General features: G+C 51.5%; 1 protein-coding gene across 2 annotated transcripts in view; it reads left to right on the top strand.

The window, feature by feature from the left end:
- Positions 1-24862, top strand: part of LOC142575350 (uncharacterized) — a 229873-nt gene that overhangs the window by 2517 nt on the left and 202494 nt on the right. The window lies entirely within an intron of this gene.

Raw genomic sequence — 24862 nt, 5'->3', positions numbered from 1 at the left:
GAGCCACGGTTTGAGATGCCCGCGCAATCGCGGCAACATGGTGCAGCAGCTGATGCTGCGTCGAAATTGCGCTTGGAAACAACTTGTAGCTGCCAGCCGCCCGACACACGTTAATTTTTTTTTTATAACCTCACCAGAAACAACGCACCTTTCCGAGGCACAACGGCATGACTTAAAGCGTCAGCACCTCTCTCCAAATCGGCATGAGCCAGTGTGCCAGCCACTAAGTGGCTACTATGCTAATTGAACGTGCTCAACTTTTCTTTAGTACTGGTAGGTTTTTACTGCTCTATGGGAATGATGGCAGTGGGGGTTAAAAAAAAATGAAACAACAAACAACCGCCGTTCTTGCGAATTACGGAGTCCCTTAAAACGAACTAAGCGAGGAACTGCTATATATAAGAACGTGAAGCTGCATGAGGTGTAGCGAATGGCACGGAAAGGCGGGCGTGCAGAGTACGTACAGAGGAAGAACGAACGCATCTGTTTGTCCTCCTTCATGTGTCCACGTATTGTACGGTCGTCCGCACTTCAATCTATAACGCCCGAGCGCTGAGCCGCGGAGCGCTATACAATGAAATGACCTGTGTAACGAAGGAATCATTTTGTCCCGGTTTTATCGTTCTACCTTTACAACGTAGTGACTTGTATAACGAATGATTTCGGACTCCCCGAGCGCTTCGTTATTACGACGTTCGACTGTAAGCAGTGTCCGCGCGGGGGGGGGGTTCTTGTAGCTTGGGCTAGTCACGAGCATGACCTGTCAAACCACTCAGCAACGCGCAGACATGGATTTCTTTGCGTCGCAGCGCAGTGATGTAGTGCTCTTAAACAGAAGTGTCGCGGACTGTGTACGCCTGTCTTTCCGCATCGTGAAATGCTATATAGTATAGCAGCAGTAACGGCGTTGCTCGTGCTCCGTCGAACATCCGCTCGTTACTGTGGCGTGCGCATGGTTGGCTAATCTTCGCCGCCGCCCGCCCGCTTGCTTGTTTTATAGTTTCCGCTGCGGGTGCCAGACTGCCGGCTGGCTTGCACCTGCTGTGCACCGCCTGTCACGTGCGCGGGCTGACCGCGAAGCCGCCGCGCAAGTCGTCGTGTATGCGCGTCTTTCGAGGCCGGCCTCGGCTGCAGACTGGTGAGATAGGGCCTAATTGGACGCAAACCGAGCGTTTTTGTGCTGCGAAATGCAGCACGCTTTAATCGCCGCAGGCAAGCAGGCAGGCGGGATGAGCCTCACTTATTCTGCAGCTGCCGCCGCCGCTGAAGCAGTATGCGATGAATTCCCCGGGTATCGGCCTGCAAAACAGGCCGCCCGTTTCTTTCTTTCTTTCTTTCTTTCTTTCTTTCTTTCTTTCTTTCTTTCTTTCTTTCGTTTTTACCTGTCCCATGCAGAAGGATACTTCTGCACTCGTGAGTGATGATTGGGGAGTTGTGAGAAAGCACAGCTTAAGTGGGAAGGGGTTCATCGCGGAGCGGTTCCTAAATCGTGAGTGCGGCGCATATATATAGTAAAAGAAACAAGGGGCTCACTTATGGAAATTGCATTTTTAACCGGACCTACAGAACTTTTCCTTGAACTATATATATCTATATATATGTATATTGCGTGCTTGTATCTGTCTCTCTGATGCGCGTGTTCTACGAGAGCTGGTTCCTTCTCCGGTTTGAATCTGCATGCAAGGCAGGCAGGCGGTGGCCACTCGCTGCCTGCCATACACGAGGCGTGCCGGGGAAGAGAAATCTGGAGCGCACGGAGAATACACGCTCGTCAGTGCTCTTCCTTCGTCTCTTGATAAACTTCGTTTCTTGGAAACGCCTCCGTATTTGCGTTCCGTTTTCGGATCGCCTCGTATTCGTGATTCAGCGAGATGCTTCGCACTCCGGGAACGTGGTCACCTGAGCGGACAGGAGTTGGGGTCGCCCCCCCCCCCCCCCCGGCATCTCATTAAAAGGCGCGTTACGTGTCGTCCGTTCGAAAAATAGAAGGACCTAGCTTACCGCGCTGCCTATCGACCGGTACCACCATCTGTGCCGGCCAGCTTTTTTTGAGCGTGCTAAGCCGTGTCGCACATGCATCTGGCGCGGCTTAGCACCTGCAAAGGCGGCAGGGGGTGCAGACGATGTCGATAACAATTGAGGGGCAGCGCCGTGTTAGAACAATGTGGAGCACACCGCGGCTGAGGGCGGACTCGGCGTGCGGCTGGCATGTTCGAGTTTGCGAGTAACCCATTGTAAGAGTAAACTTTAAAGAAAGAAAAAACAGATCAGGTTCAAACCAATCTCGTTTTGGGCCTATCGGCTCTCGTATGAGGGCCTCTCATGGGAACGTATGCGTCTGACTGGCATTTTACCTTCCTTTCTGTTTCTGCGCCCCCAGTTCTCACAGGACCTCGTCGTCTCGCCTCCTTTCTTGCAGGCTGTCGCTGATTGGGAGAAAGGGATGGGGGGTGCCGCGCCAGTATCTACGTTTTGCTCTTCTTTCGTGGATGCACAGTGCACCTGCGTAGAGCCCATTGCGCTATGGGCACGTGCTGGGAACGAACCCGCCAGCAGAGTGCGAACATATTCGATCTGGTGGAGAACGAAACACACGTGGTTAAATTGACATTGCGCAGTATCCTTTCTTATTTTTATTGTTTTAGGGCGTGGGGGAAAGGGCTTTCTTTTGCATCGCGTCCTTTGCTCTCACCTAGGCAGTGTTGACAGCACCTCCCTGGACGCCATCAGCGAGGAAGAAAGATGTCTGAGTCGGTAACACTGTCTTGATGATGATTCTGGAAACGTAGCGCATGTTTGTATGTCTTCTTCATATTGCTACTCGTCTCGATTGTTTCTTTGCGTTCTTCTCCTTCCTTTGCGTTAGGCGCCACTTCACGTGTCGTACCGGCAAGGTTGTCGCTCGTTCGCGCAGCGTTCGCGTGAACACAGGTGGCATCGTTTTCCACCACGGTACAACTGTTCAACGACGACGAGCGCTCATTGAAAAGATAGAAGAAAAGGTGACTGGGATTCACGTGGATGTAGGCACCGAGCATCAAAAATAATTGACGTTATTCCTCTACACCCTTTCTGCTGCTCTGCTCTTCCGTATTCTAGCAGCGCGAGACACGTGACAACGAAGTAGACGACGCGACACAGGCCCCCCTAGCCCCTAAACACACGTTGTGCGTAAACACGCAAACCGCGGGGCTCGCCCCCAGCGTCTGTCTCTCTGCCTACCGCACACATGTACATCCTCGGTGGCGAACAGGTCAAGCGGTCGCCGACGTTACCTGCGGCCACCGATCGCAAGAGCTTCGACATCTTTTCGCCAGATGTGACGCGTCGCGGCCCGCCTCTTGATGTTGGGAGCGCGCTTCTGTCAGCTGGGACTGGTTTGCTACGCCTTCGACCCGTCTACCCCGACCGACTGCCGGGGAGGCCATCTGCGGTTTCTACAGTTTTCTCAGAGAACTGCTTTATCGGTTCCTTCCGAACGAACGTTGACAATTGTGGTTCCGCGGTTTCTCCACGTTGGTCGGCAATTTGTCGCTTCTCACAACTTGCCGCTTCTCACCGTGGCGCCATGTCACTGAGGGGTCATTAGGGAGACGCGCTCTTACAGGCATCTGGGGAGAGCGCGGCCGAGAGTATATAGCCGACGTGAAGAGGTCGGCTAGCTACGGTATCTGGCAGACGCGTTTTTCGCTCTGTTCTTCGCGAGTTCCCGCAGTTGTCCGGAGGTGTATAGGCGCGTCTTGCTATAGCCACCGACTCATGGCGACCGAACTTCTCACCTTGTCTTCGACTTCCTTGCCGGATCTGCTGCGTCGAGCCCATGGTTTGGACCACTCTGAGTAAGCTCCGTGAATATTGTTCAAATTATTTATTTCCTTTACGTACTGCTCCTATAGCAACTGACAGTACGCGTGAGCGAATAGCGCATCGGTTGCCCATCTTGGAAGCGCGTCATCGCTTCCAAGACGGGCGACAGATGCTGCCTGTTCGAGAACGAATTGCTTCGGCGTTATTAGCCGGCTGAGCTAGCAGAGTTGCTGCGGAAATATAGGCGGCTTCTCGTAATCCTTTTCTTCTCACATCCGTTGTATAGATCAACAGATGTGACGGGGCGACCTTACGAAGCGTCTAGATGCGCTGTGTGAATATTTCAACAGTCGTACTTATGAAACGTCTTTGAACACCTCGAGTTTCTTTAACGCGCGCCTACATCAACGCAGAAGATCGCTTTTGCATTCCGTTTTCTACCCGAATGCGCCCGGCCGGGTATCGCACCTGCGACCCCGCGTTCCAGCAGACTGCATGGCGCGGACTGACAGTATGCGCTGACTGGCTAGACCAGTCGGCGTTGTTAGCCACGCAGCGCTTCGTCTCATCGCGATCGCTCGCTCTTGCGACGCCTTAATACATACAGTCCGACCGTAAAGCCCAAATGCAGGTCCCGACCTTCGACCTTTCGGCCCGCGCGCGACTCGCCTACCGTGCCTAAGCGTATATCTTTCGACTCTGCCGGACCTTATCGGTTCAGTGCACCGAGCAAGAAGGCAAGAGGAGAGCGCGCCTCCGAGGAGGAGTCGCTCTCGCCTCGCCAGAAAACGCGACGCACCGCTTCGATAAGCCGCCGCTCTCCGCGGAGCCCTTCGGGACGCTCGTTTCGCCGCAGCGATGGATTGACCGGCCCGACCGGGCCCGGCGACCGCGCGAAAGATCCCGGCGGTGCACTGCTGCGTGTATAAAGAGCGTGGTTAGGGCTATGCCCTTCGGTTTACGGCGACGTTGATGGACACGCCCTCTTCTCCCGTTCTGAATCGCTCTTTAAACCGAAAACTTTCGTTTCTTTCCTCTTTCGCCCACCTTGCGGGTGACCGCTGTCTTGACGAGTGGACAACCGGGGCCACTGGCTGTGTGCAACGGGGCATGTGCCCCTTTCTTGGTCAGTGCCCCCCCCCCCTTCCCGGGTACAGTACGTGCCGCTGTGACACAAGAGATGTCTAGAAGCCTTAAATCTACTTAGATGTGTGTCGTACTTGTCTGCGCATACACCTTGCATCGCTATTCTTTTCACCGACAAGCGTCACACGCCGATCGCCTTCGCCACACACAGCCAACAGATGGGGTCGCGGTCACGTGATATACTGCATGTTAGAGTCGGCTAACACAAACGAGCTTCGTGTCACTTAGATTCCAAGATTACGTTCCACTTGCCTGGTCTTTTTTCATTTTCCTTTTCTTTTTGCTTGAATGGAATCTTATGGGCTCCGTCGCCACATCTTCATGACGTCACACTCTGTGGCTTGTATAAATTTGGCGTCAAATCGACCTCTCTCAGAGGACTGGCCGGGTGACGAGTCGAATCGGAACGCGTGTGGTTGCTAACGCGATCACCAGCCGCGCCTGCACGCTTTTCGCAGCCTCCAGACAGCTGCCGCCTTGACCTTCACTCTGGGAAGAAGATGAAAAAAAAAAAGAAAAAGAAAAGAAAAAGCGCGCCACGTTTTATGGCTAACTCCACAAGTGCGTTCACGATAACTTCGCGCGCCACACTTCTTCCATCGGACAACTCCATTTATATTCCACGCGGGACCGCGCGTAACTTTTGGGTCACGCAGCCTTTTTCTGCCACCATTCTCTCTCTAGTTTTTTCTTATTTTTGCTACCCTTCGGCAGCTTATCGCGTTATTGAAGAAGACCAACGGCACGGGATTGGCAGGAGGTGGAAGAGGAGGGGGGCGTTCTCATTCTCGCCACTTCTTGAGCCGTCACTTACTTCCAAGCGTCGCTGCGGCGGAGGCGGTGTTCGAGCTGGCATCTTTCGCTAGCGCGAAAAAGGAATCATTGACAGTGCATAGACATTCTTTAGGCGTTTTTTTTTTTCGGGTGTCCATATATTGTTTTTAAACGCGCTGTGGGCTTCACTTTAGGAACACATCGTTAACAAGGACACGAACAAGAAGGCGTGGAGGAGGTACGTGACTACAGCACCTCGCTGCTGCTATGCATCGCGTGCGGCTCGCTCTCGGGCATGCGGTCTGTCGGAGAGTGCGCAGTTGTAGAAACCGAGCGCCCGGCTTTCAACGACGCGTTCGCTGGCCGATGCTGGTGGCATTGCGGCAGTTGGGGACGCGACGCCGAGGACGCTAGCTCGGCCGTCGCTGCGTGCAGTCGCAAATTGTCTTCGTGCGACGCGAAATGCGTGCCCCGAGGAGCGTACTCGCGGCTGAATACATTGCGGTATAAACGCTGTTGCGGCTACCGTGAAACGGTGTACAGCAGCGGCTGCTTGACTTTTGTGAAAGCATTGGCTTGTATTCGACATACATACATACATACATACATACATACATACACACATACATACATACATACATACATACATACATACATACATACATACATACATACATACATACATACATACATACACACACACACACATACATACATACATACATACATACATACATACATACATACATACATACATACATACATACATACATACATACATACATACATACGTAGACAAAGAGGGAAGTATACATAAACAAGGAAAGAGGTAGGGGAAGCAGGAGAGACGCAATCAGGAGTGATGCCGATTTACTGTCCTACACTGGGGCAAGACAAACTGGAATGTTCGTCACTTCCTCAGAAGCGGTCACGCAGTCCGGTTGAGTTGAAAAACGGCAACCGCGTTTTCGCTGCTTTTCCTGCTCGGAAGTGCGCGGGGTCATTTGTCTCCAGAGGTTGCGTCTCATTGAACGGTCTTCCACCGATGGGTCTTACACCTATATGACTGAGGCTTGTGCGTAGGGCTGATTGTGCGTATTGCAATTACGGGGAGTCACACAGTTAGCGTTCCGCGGTTTCCTTATATACCGAAGTCCACCTCGGCAAAGCGTCGCATATCGGGAGCTGTCAGCCTGTAGCGGCCTCCGCGGAGCCATCTTTCTTCCTTTGTTTCCTAGAGCCACTGACATAGCCGCAGCAGCGTGTCTTCTTCCTTACCTTAAAAACGAAGCGCGAGAGAAGCAAAAAAATAATAATAATACCTCCCCCCCCCCAAAAAAAAAACAAAAACAAAAACGGAGTAATATACGGCGCGTGCCTGTGGCTGCAGGGTGCAACCACTGCACATAGCCGTTCGTAAAAACCCGCATCCTCCTGCTTCACGTCACAGCGCGTGCGCGCGAGTCGGTGAGGACTTCTGGGCACGTTGCACGTTCGTCAACTCTCTCCACTCTCGAGCTTTCTCCGACGGTTGCGGCAAAAAGCAGCAGCAGCAACGGAGACGGGAGCTCAGCTGCCCGACTGGTTTCCGCGCTCGCAGGCCCTCGAGTCAGGCGCGATCGCGACTCTGCGGTGAGCGCTCGAATAGCAACGCTAGCTCATCTGAGTCGAAGCTTTCGTCGCGACACCGTGTGCATTATACGTTGCTGAAATTTGGCGACGCTCGCTCGTATTCGCAGATTCAAGAGGAATTAATTCTGGTAGTCTCGCGTGCTAGAACCACGATCTCATTATGAGGATCATCGTATAGTCCGCGCGACTCCGGATTAATTTTCACTAACTGGGGTTCTAACGCGCATCTGGACCTAATTAACATGCGCGAGCGCTGTTGCATTCTGCCCCAATGGGGATGCTGACGCCGCGGCTAGGAGCGAACCCGCGAATCAGTGGCGGCGGCGTAGCCGAACGAACGAGCACAGCGAAAGATGAAAGCTAACGCGGAGCGAAGCGGGGGATGAAAGACGCGAGAAGGAAAGCGGAGAGGAGGGCGCAGTGGTGCCGTGAGGCGGGAAGCGGAGGAGGGTATGGCGAAAGCAAAGTGTAGCAAAGTTTTGTTCACTGTAGCGAAAGTGTTAAAAGCGTAGTGTGGCGACAATTGCTACGAGATGGCGCCAGTGTAGCGCTCGTCGTCTGGGAGGTCTGTCGGCAGCGGCAGCTGCTGTGAATCGCGCCCACGCGTCACCAATGCACTGGTTCTCGCGATCTCCAGATTAGCGAGGCAGTCGCGCCGCACTTCGTCCATTTGCAACGTGCCGCATGAGGCAGACTGTCCGCGCCAGCAATATTTCGCGAAATGTGAAAACTCGTTAGAGCTGCGCTCAAATTTCGCATTATGGACTATCGTAATCGTCGGTGAATTTTTTGTCTTCATCTTTTTCTGCACTGAATACAAGTACGGGGCTGCGAAAGAAAGGAAGATGGCCTCGGTCAGCTTTACGCTGGCTACGTAGACCAAGGAAGGATTGCCTAAAAGTATTATGCCAGACGTTTCTGCATGCATCAGCTACCATCCCTCTCGCGCTTTGTCCTCGGCTCTTGACTGGAGCTCGTCGATAAGTATTTCTTTCTTATTATACTCATGTCACCCGCCATAGTGGTTTAGTGGCCGCGGTGTTCCGTGCGCTATCGAGCGTAAGGTCGCTGGTTCCGTTCGCTGATGTAGCAGCTGCATTAACATGGGGGCGTAATTCCAAAGTGCCCCTGTACTTGGGTATACGTGCGCGTTGATAACCTTGAGGAAAGAGACGTTGTCGGAACTAATCTGGAGTCCTGCACTATACGAAGTACTTCTGCGGAACTTTTAACCCCGCGAATAAATGAATGAATGAATGAATGAATGAATGAATGAATGAATTTACCTCTCTGTATGTCTATCTGTCTGTCTACAGTCTGTCTCAAGCTTTTGTACTGTCCAGCCTGTATTAAATATTCTTTAGATTACCTTGACAGTCTACTGCATTATGTGATAGCGTACATGATGAATGAAAGAACGAAGGTATGAATTAACGAGACACTTGGCGCTTTTCCATACACTGCGCTTTTCCGGCACACGTCAGCGTGCAGTGCTTCGAATTCGTGCGACGAGGCTGCCCCTCGTGACGCAATCTCCCATAAGCGGGCGCTGCTTGCACACGCGCGACTGGTCCGAAGATCTGTGGCCCTCGCCGTTGCGTAACTGTGCAGTTCTTCGCCACCACCAGTGCACGCAACCGCGTTCTAAGTAGGGGTTGCGTGGAGGGAAAAAAAAGAAAAGAAGCGGACCGGGTTGGGGGAAAAACAGCTGGCGGAGCTATATAGCGTCGGGGATGACGGCGTCGACGTCAGCGGAGCGCCCGACGTCCGCGCCGTCAGTGTACACTGCAAGCACCTCTCTCTCTCTCTCTTTCTCTCTCTCACCGCTGTGCCGACGCGGCGCTGTCACTGGCGTGTTTATCTGGCGCCGCTGACACGCGCGCCCTTGGAGTGCGGTAATGTGTGCAGCCAGTGCTGGCGAATGGCGCGAGCACTTCCCTGGTTGCGTTTGTGCCGCTGACACTGGAGTAATTGGAGATTGCTGGGAGAAACCTTCCTCCGGTGGAATAAAACACGATGTCAATCAATCAATCAATCATAGTGCGGGCTGGCGCCTCGCAGCCCCGTGCGCCTATGGGTATAGTCGCAGTCACCGCTGATTTGACTCCGCTCTGTGGCCAGCTACGGCTGTGTCGCCTGGAGTTAAAAATTTTCATTTTTGTTTTAATTCAGTCGCTACCACATATTGCTGTTTCGGGAATGGACGTGACGAGAATATTCATGTCTCCGAGCGCGCGCCTTCTTTAAATAGATAACGAGGGAGCATCAAAGAGAGCCAGAGAGAGAGAAGGAAAGAAAATATAAAGACTGCAAGGTTGCAAGCCACTCCGCTCTACTGATATATATATATCCTTCGTTTCAGGGCTCCCTTCTTTCTCCTCGTGCGACCGCGACCGGGCTTGCACATAATTTCCCTTGGACGCACGAAAACCCGGTCGGCCATGAGAAGGCGCGCCTGCACTGCTGCCTTCACCGCGCGCTCACTGTTTTTCGGGCCGTCTCTCGAAGCAGTGTCGCGCTAAAATATATGCGCGTATTCGAGTAGCCCCTTGCGACGTCTGATCCAATCTCTTGTCGACGTGTCGTCCCGCTGAGCGTCGGTTTTTCTTTCCTCCGAGCTAAGACATCGCGTTCTGCTTGTTCTTGCTTCTGTTTTCGGTCACTATAATGTTCGGTGTGCGTCAGCTCTTCGCTTTCGTGCTTGTCGAAGTTTCATTTCGTGCACTGAATTTGTCGTCCGAGAGCGGTGGTGACATGTTCATCGTTCTCCTCGCCTATTCCGCCTCTCCCTTTATTTCGCTCATGTTTTTTTTTTTTTTTTTTTTTTACAGCTTGGGAAAGGTCGCCGGTTGGCGATAGGTAACGAATGGCCACCCTCTAATCATCTCATCGCCTGTTCATCGATCTCATTCATCTAAGTCATCTGAGATGAGAAGGGACGATACAGGGATTGAGACAGTAGAATAATTGCGAGCGGCCCTGCCCGTCATGGCTGTATTAGCAATCAGGGATGGCAGCGAAGGGCAAGCATTCGCCCATCCGATATGCACAAAGCGTACAACTAAAACCGTGTAGAAGCTATGGAGCCGGTGTCAGCCTCTCGCTGCTGTAGTTCGCGAGGCCATATTGCGCATATGAAACCCGACTGTAGAGTGGCGAAAGAAATGGTCACTGTGGCGTTGGCCCTAACGATATTAATTAAAGATAGCGTTGAGAAGCCGTTGACGGACGGTTTTTGTATACGTCAACGATAAACTTGACGAGTTAGCCTGTGGTTTCAACAGCGCAGAATACGAATTGACGCAAATCTGTACAACAGAATCGAAGATAATCATGTCGTTTGCTTGTCTTGTTGTTTTGTGCTCAGTGTAATTATGAACCGTTCCTCGCAGTTGCGACGAACGGGTGTCGCTTCGATCGGCACCACTATTAGCTGACACTGCTGTACACCTTGTTTGGATCGCACCGCTGGTACGATCTGTTGGGAACTCGGCGCTGACGCCCGTGGTTGTACCTGGGTCGCAAGCCCCAAGGGTAGCGTTGGCCTGGCGGCCTGGGGTACAACTGGAAGCATCCGAAGGTCCCGGCAAAGCATGAGTCGACTGGTAACAACGAAACAACTTGTTTATTTTAACATCGCAAAGAGTTGGCGGTCAGGTTTGACCGAAGTAGAGAGACGGGAGAGCACTTTACTCAACAGAAGAAATCGGAGCCCTCCTCTTTGCGTCCGGGGGCAGCTGTTTTTATACTCTCGCAGTTGAGGGCAAGAAGGAACCCCTCAAAAGACGAGCACGTGAATGTACAATGGGCTAATGGTGACGCACACTGTCGTAGCGATGCCGTAGCACCATGTCGAGCACGATCTCGTAGCACCCTGTCGTAGCGCTGCCGTAGCACCATGTCGAGCACGATCTCGTAGCACCCTGTTGTAGCGCTGCCGTAGCACCATGTCGAGCACGATCTCGTAGCACCCTATTGTAGCGCTGCCGGTCGGGCACAATGACTGTAATGAGAGGATGATCCCTGCTTTCGCATCGCCTGGTTCTGGCACAATGACTGGAATGCGAGGGTGATCCTTTGCGGTCGCATCGCCGCAGTCGCGCCTGGAAACACCTGCCGATGGGCGTTGCGGCGACGACGATCGGGCCAAAATGTCTGCCGCCCCGCCGCAGTCGCGCCGGCAAAACCACGTGTCGTAGGCGAAACGCAACAGACCGCCCCGCCGGGGGAAGGAGATCCCGATGGACAGGGGACTGCATCCGCTGTCCGGAGGGATGTCGCTCGATGATGCTCATAACCGAAGTCGGGCGTCCCTCGACGTTTCTTGAGCGCAGCGCACAAAGAAGGCCTCGTTCTCTCGTTCAGGTTCGCACGGGACACTGCAAAGTGACTTCGGGAGAGTTCACATTTTTGTTCTCGTTCCCGGCAAGCGTTAGAACTACGCTGAAACTCAACCGCTCAGTCAGCAAGCACGGCACAACCCTCACTAAGCCCTGCCAGGCTCTTTCCCCTTTTTATACCACTGCCTAGTTCCTTACAGTAGTCTAGCATCACTCAGAACGCGTCCACAAATTGAAAAATTGCACTAGAAAGCATATCATCACTTTGAAACACTAAACAAAAGCAATATGTTAAAAAAAAATCCTGCCTCAGGAAGAAAAACATCAGTAACAAACAATTTTGAGGCTGATTCCTACGTTAGGGGCTTCGACTTAAGCCATCGGCGTTACCGTTGAGACTCCCCTTTTTGTAACGCACCTCAAAGGAATATTGTTGTAAAGCGAGGCTCCAGCGCAGGAGGCGGCCATTTTTGGGAGAGATGGTCTGCAGCCATTGGAGAGGGCAGTGATCCGTCTCAATGATAAACCTCGAGCCGGCTAGATAGCATGACAATTTCTGAACGGCCCACACGAGACACGCACACTCTTTCTCGGTGGCGCTATACGCCTGCTCACGACTGGACAGCTTACGACTAGCATACAGGACGGGGTGTTCTACTTCTCCATTTTCCCGTTGGCACAGTACAACGCCCATGCCTCGCTCACTAGCATCGCACTGAACAACGAACCCTTTTGTATAGTCTGGCGATCGTAGCACAGGCTGGTTTGTTAGGGCACTCTTTAGGGCGCTAAAAGCTCTTTCCTTTGTCTCGTCCCAGACGACTGTTTGAGGCTCTGTTTTTCTTAGAGCATCCGTCAGGGGAGCCGCGATATCAGAGTACCTAGGGATGTACCTCTGATAGTAGCCGGCGACACCCAAGAACGACCGAATATCGGTCTTGGTGCGCGGTTGCGGAAAGTCTCGCACAGCGGCCACTTTTATTTCAGAGGGGCGGCGACGACCCTGACCAATCACGTGACCGAGGTAGACAACCTCGGCCTGTGCTAACTGGCACTTAGGAGCCTTGACTGTCAAGCCCGCTTCGCGCAGGCGGGTTAGCACTGCCCGCAAGTGTGTCATATGCTCAGACCAGGATGCGGAGAATATCGCTACGTCGTCTAGATACGGTAAAGCGAATTCTTGCTGTCCCCGCAACACTTTATCCATGAGGCTTGAAAAACAGTATGGCGCGTTCTTCAAACCAAAACTCAACACTTTAGGACGGAATGTTCCCATTGGTGAAATGAACGCCGCATACCTACTAGCCTCTTCTGTAAGTGGAACCTGCCAATAACCCCTGACAAGATCTAGGGTGGAAATAAACTGAGCGCTACTAACTTTCTCAAGGCGCTCCTCGATGTTAGGGATCGGATAAATTTGATCCTTAGTGATGGAATTAAGCCTGCGGTAGTCGACGCAAGGACGAGGTTCCTTGCCCGGTACCTCAACTAAAATCAAAGGGGAGGTATAATCACTCTCACCTGCCTCAATAACACCGAGCTGTAGCATTTTCTTTACCTCAGCCTCCATAATATCGCTCTGGCGGGGTGACACCCGATACGCCTTGGATCGTACTGGCTCTGTGGAGGTAAGTTCTATATCATGAGTAAGTACAGAAGTCCTACCAGGCCTCTCAGAGAACAGACCTTGAAACTCTTGTAATAGCTGGTGTAGTTCGGTTTTCTGCTCGGGCGACAGCGGTGCTTTACTGATAAGGTCACTAATGACTTGACCGGTGTCTTCCCTGTTCGTCACTGAGCCTAGTCCCGGAAGCTCGACCGGAAGCTCTTCAGGAACGTTTACCATCATGCACACCACTGCTTCCCTTTGTCTATAAGGTTTGAGCAGATTACAGTGGTAAACTTGCTGTGCTTTCCGCTTTCCTGGCAGACTTACCACGTAGTTAACGTCCGACAGTTTCTGAACAATTCGTGCTGGGCCCTCCCACTGCACGTCTAGTTTGTTGTTTAGCGATGTGCGCAATATCATGACCTCATCGCCAACCTCAAAACGACGGGCCCTGGCTGTCCGATCATAATAAACCTTGGCCCTCTGCTGGGCCTTTGTCATTGCTTCACCTGACAACTCCTGTGCCCTTCTTAAGCGTTCGAGGAGCTTAAGCACGTACTCCACCACGACTGGGTCGTCGCCCCTACCTTCCCACGATTCTCGAAGCATGCGAAGCGGAGATCGAAGCGAGCGACCGTACACCAGTTCAGCTGGCGAAAACCCCGTAGCCGCATGCGGCGCGGTCCTTAAAGCAAACATCACCCCAGGCAGACACAGCTCCCAGTCAGTTCGATGTTCAAAACACAACGCTCTCAACACGCGCTTCATGACGGAGTGGAGCTTCTCAACGGAATTCGACTGTGGGTGGTACACTGAGCTGTGTAACAGCTTTACCCGACACCTTTCGAGAAAAGTTGTCGTCAAAGCGCTAGTAAACACTGTGCCCTGATCTGATTGGATTTCCGCAGGGAAACCAACTCGCGCAAATATGGACAGTAGTGCATTAACTATCTCAACTGAGCTGAGTTCTTTAAGCGGCACTGCTTCAGGGAACTTTGTCGCTGGGCAGATCACAGTCAAAATGTGTCTGTACCCCGTGGCTGTTACCGGCAGAGGTCCCACAGTATCAATAACGAGCCGTCTAAAAGGCTCCGTAATGATAGGTACCAATTTCAACGGCGCCCTCGATTTGTCCCCTGGTTTGCCCACCCGCTGACAAGTGTCACATGTCCTCACGAAATGGTCTGCGTCCCGAAAACACCCTGGCCAATAGTACTCTTGCAAGAGACGGTCCTTAGTTTTCTTAACTCCAAGGTGTCCGGACCACGAACCCCCGTGTGACAAGCGCAACAGATCCTGACGATAGCATTGAGGCACGATCAGCTGATCGAACTCCACTCCTCTGCGGTCTAGATACTTCCGGTACAGGACTCCACCTCTTTCCACAAAACGCGCAGTTTTCCTGGCGATACCTTCTTTGACATTGCAGCGCACGTTTTCCAGGCTGTCATCCTTTTTTTTTGCTCGGCTATCAAAGCCGTCCGGCTGACTTTTAGCAACCTATCAAGTCCGTCTGACGTAGGCGCGATGAGCAAATCAGTAGATAGCTCTTCTAACTTTCCCGCGTCGGGCGTTTCCTCTCCAGTATCTGGCGCCTTTAACGTTACAGACTCAAGTTTATTCAGTTCGGGCGTGCTCGGAATATCAGCTTGCTGCGCCTCTGACCCTTTTTCGTTGTTTGATAACGTCGGCCCCGCAACTACCGCCTTTGCAGCGAGCTCCCGAACCTTCTATCTGGTTAAGGCCTGAACACTAGCTTCACCAAACAAAAGCCCCTTCTCGCGCAGGAGGTGATCGGACCTGTTTGAAAATAGGTACGGGTACTGGGGGGGCAGCATAGATGACACTGCCGCCTCCGTCTCAAGCGCTCCGAAAGGTCCTTCAATAAGCACTTTTGCTACCGGCAGACACACGCTATGAGCTTCCACGGCTTGCTTGATCCATGCGCACTCGCCCGTGAACATATGGGGTTCTACGTAAGACGGGTGAACTACATCCATCGTAGCTGCGGAATCGCGAAGCACTCGGCACTCTTTCCCGTTCACGAGGAGGTCTCGCATGTAAGGCTCGAGAAGCTTCATGTTCTCGTCAGTGCTGCCTATTGAAAAAAACACAACTTTTGGTGTTGTTTCCGGACACTGCGCCGAAAAGTGACCCGGCTTCTGGCACGTATAACAAACGCGCGCTTGCCTCATCTCGAACCGCTTTCTGCGTTCGGCTTCGGCTGCTGCCGTCTCCTTAGGTTCGGTCGCACTGCTTCCACTCGCATCCGCACTACGCGTGTTCCCCTTTGCTCTCATGGGTGTGAACTTCGGCCTCTCAAACTTCGAGCCAAATTCACCCTTTTGACCGTCCTTAGCTCCGCGAGCCCGACGCGTCACAAACTCCTCGGCTAGCTCAGCGGCTTTAGCCACCGTACAAACGTCTGGCCTATCCAAGACCCAGTATCGCACGTTCTCCGGTAACCGACTATAAAACTGTTCTAGCCCGAAACACTGCAGAACTTTATCGTGGTCACCAAACGCTTTCTCTTCTTTGAGCCACTCCTGCATGTTCGACATAAGCCTATACGCAAACTCTGTATATGACTCACTTCTGCCTTTCTCATTTTCCCGAAACTTCCGACGGAACGCCTCCGCAGACAGCCGGTACTTTTTTAGCAGACTCGATTTTACTTTGTCGAAATCCTCTGCTTCCTCTCTATCCAAGCGAGCGACTACGTCGGCCGCCTCGCCGGGTAACAAAGTGAGCAAGCGCTGTGGCCACGTTTCCCGAGAGAACCCCTGCTTCTCGCACGTTCGCTCAAAGTTAACCAGGAACAAACCAATGTCCTCTCCAAGCTTAAATGGCCGCATCAGGTCAGTCATTTTGAACAATACGCGTTCTCCTGCACCGTGTGCCTGACTTCCATTACGAGCGCGTTCCATCTCTACCTCAAGACGCTTCATTTCCAAAGCGTGTTGACGGTCACGCTCTTCTTTTTCTTTCTGCTCTTTAAGTTCGCGCTCCTGTTTCTCTTTTTGCTCTTTAAGTTCGCGCTCCTGTTTCTCTTTTTGCTCTTTAAGTTCGCGCTCCTGTCTTTTTGACCTCTCCTCAATAGTCTCAAGGCATTCCGACAGCTCGTCATCCTCAGCCTCTAACTCAAGAATAGCCTTTAGCAGTTCTGGTTTTCTGAGTTTGTCCGAGACATCCAGACCCAACTCTCTTGCAAGCTCCAACAATTTCGGTTTGCGCAACGACTTCAAATCCATGGCTGCTCTGAATGCTGCTTTCTCTACTGCTTACTATTGTCTTGCCGCAAACTAACCCGGCAGCAACGACAACCACAATTACCAGCTCTGTTTCTGACACTAACAAAAAGCCTGGCAAAGCTCAGAAGAAGAAAGTCCCGCACTCACCAAACCTCGCAGGCAGGAATTCCGCGCAGTCGTTCCGCTGCAGGCAACCAGTCGTCACACAGGGCTCGTTGCACTGCTCCCGGATCGTCGTTGAGCTGCTCAGCATACAGTCAACTGCATCTCTTCGCTGCTGGCCTCCGTTGTCGCGATCTCACCGCTGGCAGACAGTTGTTTGAAGTCGTAGGCGATCTCACCGCTGCCAACCAGATGTTTGGATCGCACCGCTGGTACGATCTGTTGGGAACTCGGCGCTGACGCCCGTGGTTGTACCTGGGTCGCAAGCCCCAAGGGTAGCGTTGGCCTGGCGGCCTGGGGTACAACTGGAAGCATCCGAAGGTCCCGGCAAAGCATGAGTCGACTGGTAACAACGAAACAACTTGTTTATTTTAACATCGCAAAGAGTTGGCGGTCAGGTTTGACCGAAGTAGAGAGACGGGAGAGCACTTTACTCAACAGAAGAAATCGGAGCCCTCCTCTTTGCGTCCGGGGGCAGCTGTTTTTATACTCTCGCAGTTGAGGGCAAGAAGGAACCCCTCAAAAGACGAGCACGTGAATGTACAATGGGCTAATGGTGACGCACACTGTCGTAGCGATGCCGTAGCACCATGTCGAGCACGATCTCGTAGCACCCTGTCGTAGCGCTGCCGTAGCACCATGTCGAGCACGATCTCGTAGCACCCTGTTGTAGCGCTGCCGTAGCACCATGTCGAGCACGATCTCGTAGCACCCTATTGTAGCGCTGCCGGTCGGGCACAATGACTGTAATGAGAGGATGATCCCTGCTTTCGCATCGCCTGGTTCTGGCACAATGACTGGAATGCGAGGGTGATCCTTTGCGGTCGCATCGCCGCAGTCGCGCCTGGAAACACCTGCCGATGGGCGTTGCGGCGACGACGATCGGGCCAAAATGTCTGCCGCCCCGCCGCAGTCGCGCCGGCAAAACCACGTGTCGCAGGCGAAACGCAACAACCTTTGTTAGCGCTGCACGGTTTTGCGGTGACACTTTCGTGTGGAGGCAAACCTCGACCGCGTTGCCGACCGGGCTGTTTGATGCCAACGTCCTTTACCGCGAGAGTATCTGCGTATACGTTACACCATTTTGAAAAAGCCTCCTACGATAGTACGCGTGAGCGACGTAAAGATTAGGGACTTGTGACGCGAAACCATCTAAATGGCGGATTCGTTACATCGATCTTTGCTTTCTTGTCTATTCTTCTTTCTTTTTTTTTTCCTGCGTGAGAGTTCATAGACGCTCGTTAATAACCGTCCAATTCAAGAAAAATAATAAGGACCAGAGGAAGGGCTGGAAAAAATGGCAGGCGAAACTCGGAACGCAAGCTACACGCTGCAGAGTCGTTTGCCGTCGCTTTCAAACCAGTGTTATCCGAGCCATGGCCGGGAGTTGACTGACTCTCAGGCGTCGAGCCCGGTCTCCTGGAAACCTTGGCTGTGCGCGGCGTTTTACCTCAGCCAGACCGCTGGGCTGTATGCGCTTTCTCAGGTCGGCGTATATGCGGTTCTGTAATGTGACAGACAACGTGAAAACCGTGCAAGATTGCTGAAATCAGCTCCCAAATGAGCTTGAGTGGAACTGCTGCAGCACCCTGGACTATACGAAAAAAAAAATAATTTTTTACATTGTGTTTCTGTTGATATAAATAGACTTTCTGTTCAGATGCAATTGAATATCGTGCATGGTTTTTGTAGCGGGACAAAACTTTTCGCAGCTGTAAAGACGGTAATAATGCACCATGATTTCTAGCGACAAAAAAGAAAAAAAGAAAGAAAAAGAGAGGTGGAGGAATCACGAACAGACAGGAAAGACCCTGGACCAACAACCGCCGTTTGTCCGACGTCTTTTTTTGTGTGTCTGGCTTTCTCCCTAAGCTTTTTTACCCGCCTGAAATAGTGGTGGGTTACTTAATACTGGACTTAAGACCGTTCAACGAATCAAAGATACTCGGACCGTGGCCTGCACCCGTCACTGGCACGAAAAGCGAATCGTGCATTAGTGCAATACTTGAAGTGCACCGGCTTAAGAGACCGTTTATAGTGTCCCTGTGCATAGTGTCCCGCCCACACGCACTCAGTGCTCACTTTCTACCCTTTCACTCTTTCTATTCCCCTTTCCCCCACCCCCAGTGTGTAGGGTAGCAAACCGGATGCTTTTCTGGTTGACCTCCCTGCCTTTCCTATCCTTGCTTTTTTTTCTCTCTCTCTCTCACTTAATACTACGAGAGTGGCTGTCTATAAACGCGAAATGGCCACAAGTACAGTTCATGCAACGTCGCAAAAATTGCGTAAGACCAGTGCTTAAAAAGCGAATACGAGAGACGAGTCAGGCGACAGGACAAACGCAGAACGCCCCTGTTTGCCCTGTCGCCTTCTTTGTCTCTGTTCTCAACTTGTTCGCGCTGGTCCTCTCTCTCTCTCTCTCTCTCTCTCTCTCTCTCTCTCTCTCTCTCTCTCTCTCTCTATATATATATATATATATATATATATATATATATATATATATATATATATATATATATATATATTTTTTTTTTTTCTTTCTTTCTTTCAGCGCACCCAGTGACGCGCTACACTCACGCGATATTCGATTCATGTGCGCCGCCATCTTGAGCTGTTACACAAACAATATCCAAGTTTTATGAGAAGTGAAGTCATGTAACATGGTCGCGAAGCAGAGAACACACTTATAAGACTATTTTCATGCTTGCGAATCGACTGTATAGTTACATACATTTCGTCGTTAAAGATAGAAAACAGCAGCGCTTACAGCTCAAGATGGCGGCACTTAAACGCTTGCGTAAGATAGTCTTAGGTATCTTCTCCCACGTTTCTGCGCACGGTCGCCTTGTAATCGCTGCAGATCTGAAACCCGTTCCACTCGGCTATCGGTTGGCAACTGCGCGGAATGGAATAATTCCAGCCACCATTCCACCGCCGCATTCGCCGTGCGGGAAACCGACAAAACGGCGTATATGTATACTCCTGAAAACCCCTTGTACATCACATTGCACATTGCGTTCGGTGCTGCGCAAGATTAACTTCGACACGAGTATGCAAAATACTCATCTGGAATCTGCAAGAAAGTGGTCTAATCAGATTTCTACAATATTGGCGCCGATTTGACGTAGATCGTTCTGTCGGCACAAACGTTGAGAGGCAGCCTGTAAAGTGAACATATATAATATGCGGTCAAGTTAAACAAAAGTTAGGAAACTGCCAACCCACCAGACGACATGTGGGTAATGAGAACCGACTCGAAAAGCGTTAATGTCTCCTCAGCTGTCTTGGGGTCCATAGAACATATAGTGCTGTACGGCGCTAATATATCGCTCCATGACAGGTGGCTACCGGTATAGTGAAAGCACCGGCCACTTAATCACAGGTGGAGTCTTAAAGGAGGCGCCCTAATTAGCTGACGTCATGTCCTGTTATAGCTTCTGCTTTCGATTGACGGTTTTAATGAGAGGCACAGCGCCAACAAGATTAAAGCAATCGGCGCAGTAGCATGTAACATGCAGAATTTACATAATTGCGTTACTCTCCGATGAGACGTCGTTTGCAGCGCAAGGAGGGTTGAGTCACGTGCTCCGGCCATAGGCAACTTAACCAACCACGCCCCGTCGTCCTACCAGAACACTCAGCCTGCCGTAAATCAAGGCTCTCTATAGAAAGGGCTTCAAGAAATCGGTTACTCCTCTAGACACCACCGGTTTTGTGCACTGTATTAGATGGGCTCTCCAATCGTGGTTCGACCGAATGCCCATGCACATTCGGTGGATTATTTCGAAACGCACTCTCCTTTATCATATCGCGTGCATGCACACACACACACACACACACACACACACACACACACACACACACACACACACACACACACACACACACACACACACACACACATATATATATATATATATATATATATATATATATATTTGCGTAACTCGCAACGGTTCATACGAAAACTACGTGGGAGACTGGCGATGTGCGCTTTTTCTTTATCTTTGCAACTTCTTTCTTTCCTTTTATTGCGCGCATATAGCCTGCAGGCGCCACCGTGAGAAAGTACAGCGTTTTCATGAGCGTCGCGCAACCGTCCTTGTCTCGGGAGGCTATGACATAACCGCGACGTTATAACTTGTAGCTTCCTTTGGTAACGCAGGCGCAATCTCTTTTCATTGCGAAACGACGCGCTTCGACGAAAGGTCGGTTACGCAAGGCGCGTTCTCGGGCTCCGCAGCTGGTTTTCGCGAGTAGGCGGGGGGCGGAATTTTGCATGCCGCTAGCGGCGCAATGTTCCGTTTGATAACTTTTAACGCTGTTGACGCAATATATATATGTATACACGCCTATTACATGTGTAGCGTTCCGCATACGCCACCGTGGTGTGTTGGTTCTTCTCAAGCTGTAACTTGGTTTCTCTCTTGGAAAGCTGGCCTTGTCGATGCAATGTCCAAGATGTAATGCTTGTATAACACGTCCTTGGGCTTTACTGCATTATAATCTATCTATCTATCTATCTATCTATCTATCTATCTATCTATCTATCTATCTATCTATCTATCTATCTATCTATCTATCTATCTATCTATTTATTTATTTATTTATTTATTTATTTATTTATTTATTTATTTATTTATTCATTCGTATACCGCGCTTCACGCGTGCGTCAGGCTTCGGTTCCAGTGGTAGCCTGCAACGGCTAAAATACGCGTGCTTGTCTTGTTGGTCCGATGTTTGATCGTCAGACAACGCGTCTTACCATTTTTCCTAGGTGCCCAATTAAGGAGCGACAAGCGCCCTTCCCATCACCTGAACCACCACCACATGACGTCCGCTACATGAACAGATTGTAGAGGTCCGTGTGAACTAGGTAGACAAAAAGATTCCGCGCGGTGTTACGATTGGCGTGAAGCTCCCAATTCAGATAGGATTATTGAGAAACCAGGCCTAATCGGAAATTGCAGGGTAGATCCCAAATTCCTATAGTAGGTGTCTCAGGCGGTATTCGGTCTGACTGGCGCCCCGCAGTGGTTATAGGGGCCCCTCTGTGTGCGTGCGGGACAGGAAGGAGGGGGGGGGGGGGGGTCGCCTTCCGCGAGCTGTCAAAGGGAGGCCCCCCTCCCTCGAACCAAACGGGACCCACGAGTTACGACCAGCTGAGGCAAGCGCTTGCAACATCGCCTAGGAGAGACAGAGCAGCCTCCAATCACCGACCGGACTCTACACACCGTGTGACGTTAACGTGAGCAAAGCCACACCTGCAATTTTAGCGGATCTATTTAGGCGGTCCCGCAAGTGTCATTTTGTATTCTCTCCTTTCTTTCCTACTTCGTTACCATGGAATAAACAGTGCACGTTTCGCACTAGAAATCGTCTTCTCGCCCCTGCCTTGCGATGGTCTTCCGGACACCTGCGGCCTGCCACGTTGCCCAGCTATAGTAACGTCGGTCGGGGTTCAAGTAACCGGAGTCGCAACAATTGGTGATAGCGATGGGATACGATGGGATACGAGTCTCAACGTCGGCTACCTGGTTTACGTAATGACGTGTACCTGACTCCTAATTTACGTAATAGAGGAAGGGGCTGAAAGCTGAGAGACCGGTAGTGGCTAACGGAAGCCGTATGGAAGGCAGCAGCCTGTCTTTGAAGCTTGAGTTAGAAACATGCAGGACGTGCAGGCCACGGTGGAAAGAAGATGGCGATTCCTGTTTAGATTATCACTTTTGCACGTCATGTTTGACAATTAAGCCCTGCGTCTGTTCAGCAGTATTAGTAAACTGCCCTTCTAAAATACCGAAAGCATTACTCTTACCGTGAGTGGAGTCTCAGCCAGAAAATGCTCAAAAACTAAAAACGAGTCGCGATGCCGTCCATTCTAAGGTTCCTGTACCAGCTTCACGTGACGGTACAGGTTTTCGACGGCTTCCCCTCCCGTCTACTTGATTGTTTATAGATAACGAAATGTTACGCTGCCCTCTCATCGCATCGTTGTGGCGCACGTTTTGCGTGGTTCCACCCGTCATACGCCTCGTAACTGTGAGCACTGCTCAGAAAATCGCTGTGAATGCAGCGGTGCGCGTAAGTCATTCGCCGTAATAACGTCTCTGGTTATCCCAAGGCGTCTCGCTATTGACCACGACTACGGAATGACGTGGCGCAGTCTGCATTGTGGTTATTTCAGTCATCAGCCTTCGATACCCGTGCACGCTACTGTGCTCGCGCAGCGTGGTTGCAAGTGCGGTAAACCCCGCAGAAAGTGCGCCCTTGCGTCAGTGTGCGAACAGATATCGACACCGCCGTTCACCTCTCGGCAACCACCGTGCTCTCAGGTGCTCTCCCGGACGTTCAGACGCCCCCTTATGAATGAATGAATGCACGCGTCGTGTCGGAACGAATCACGTAACGGAAAACGAAGGTGACGAATGAAAAGAAACAAAGAGGAATTGGCTAAAGGAAGAGAAAGAGAAAAGAACGAAAAGACCATGGGGAAAGCCCATACAGACAGCGCGGCGGCAGACGCAGACAGTTGAGCCGTCGGTTTTTGCGCAACATGATGCGCGTAGGCAGTAGCAGGAGCCCCACTGACGCGTCACACTACGGCTAAATGCATGCAGTGATGTGAAAGATATGCTGCTGACGCAGGTCACCCACAGTGCGACTCGGCGCATTCAAGCCCGATGAGCATAGCGCGTTTCATGCATCGGGAGCTAGGAATATTAAATTTTTGCGTTAATTTGGCGTGACATTAACTCCGGACACTATAGTCCTAATACGTGAAGAACTTATTGTATCTAGAGATGCGCATCCGGGAGCTCACAACGAAACGTGCGCAGTGATACACCGCACTACTTGCCCGGTTTCCCTTGCTTTCTGCCCGCACTGTAGCACAATCGCGGATGCGTGCACCCTAAAATGGCGCCGTCTTGTCAAACTTTCACAGCATGGCGCAGTCAGAGCTGACAAAGTGGCGCAACAACGTTGCCAACACGGGGGAATTCGAGAGTGCCTAGATAATGGGCTTCGCTCGGCGCGGACCGAACTCTTTAAGACCAGTAGGGTTTCTTGCTGTCTTCCGAAAAAGCAAGAGGCCGAGCCGCCTGCGACCGTGAACGTCATAACCGCCCAGTCGTCGCCCCAGTAATGAGTGATGGCTCAAGCACGCATAACGAGTAATGTGCGCATGGTGCAGTTAGCGTATTGATATAGTCCGCACGAGCTACATTCGATCGTACCTACTAATACACTGCACGTATTCTTTCGTGCAACGTCTAACGTACACTGTTGATGCTCTCGCTGTCTCCTCTGAGTTAGTTTATTTGATCGATTACAAACATTAACCTCACTCTAGAAGCGGAAAATACTGGAATAGCCGGCTGCCGTGGGAAGGATGTGTAACGCTTCGAATTCTCGAACACGGTGTCATTTTGCTAGCTTCTACTATACTGCACGGTATAGTCGATCCGGGGTGTCGCCGGCAAGAACAGTAGAGTATTGTGGCGGGCTGGGGAGAAGGTTGAGGGAGGGAAGGGATTGATGCCTTGGCCTGCCGCTCCTGGAAGAAAGCACCTGCGGCGTCCGTTCCTATATACTATATAGGCTCTCCCCCGCGGCAAACGTTCTGAGAGGAGCTCGCCCGTCTCCGGGATCTCGTCTCGAATGAGGATGTGTAGCAGAAAGAGGTGAGACGACCGACGGGCTTCTCAGGAAGCCCCGCTCGGTTACAAGGTCACTTGCGAGAGAAGCGAGGCGTGAGAAAAGAGAGACGCGACATGCAGAAGAAAGTAGGTGGAAAGAAAGCGATGGGACGGCGGGAACTCAATAACGTTCGCCTGCTTTTCTTTTCCTTTCTTTTTTTTTTTCTTCTTTTATTGCGTGGTCGCGTTGTTCGGTGTTGCGTATGTGGTTATATCAAACCGTCTTGTATCGTGCGACATCGAGTGGTGGTGAGTAGCGACAGTGGTGGCAAAAACGTTTACGCTGTGTTGAAAGCGGGGGGATGTTCTCTCTGCACTGCAGTAAATGTCCTTTCTCTCTCTCTCTCTCTCTCTCTCTGCGCTGTAAGTGCGCTGCGCCGTGCTACGTCAGTCAATGCCGGCACTATCTCTACGGGAAACAATAGCAGGAGTTGGCTCTTA

This window comes from Dermacentor variabilis, chromosome 3 (genome assembly GCF_050947875.1).
Source record: "Dermacentor variabilis isolate Ectoservices chromosome 3, ASM5094787v1, whole genome shotgun sequence".
Classification (NCBI taxonomy): domain Eukaryota; kingdom Metazoa; phylum Arthropoda; class Arachnida; order Ixodida; family Ixodidae; genus Dermacentor; species Dermacentor variabilis.
The sequence above is the reverse complement of the archived record's forward strand: the minus strand, read 5'-3'. Positions and strand labels throughout refer to the sequence as shown.